This window comes from Sus scrofa, chromosome 5 (genome assembly GCF_054392235.1).
Source record: "Sus scrofa isolate SSC_HxYL_T2T_F1_AM1 chromosome 5, Sscrofa_HxYL_maternal_Yorkshire_Landrace_v2.0, whole genome shotgun sequence".
Lineage (NCBI taxonomy): Eukaryota > Metazoa > Chordata > Mammalia > Artiodactyla > Suidae > Sus > Sus scrofa.
This window is the reverse complement of record NC_139387.1, coordinates 9,276,919-9,277,125: the sequence shown is the minus strand read 5'-3', so window position 1 is coordinate 9,277,125 and position 207 is coordinate 9,276,919.

Sequence of the window (207 nt, the reverse complement as noted above, 5' to 3'; positions counted from 1 at the left end):
TGGCAAATCCTGACCCTTCTGTAACACAGGTGGCATTTGTGACGCCTCTGACTCATCCAGGACCACTCTTCGGCTTATTGGCCTCCCCAGCGCAAGATAAGGTAACAGGATAGTGCCATGGCGCAGGAAAACAGGTTTGACTGGGGTCTTGGGACAGACCATGGAGTGAATGCGTGAGGGTTGTGTCATGAGTGGCCCTTGAGATTT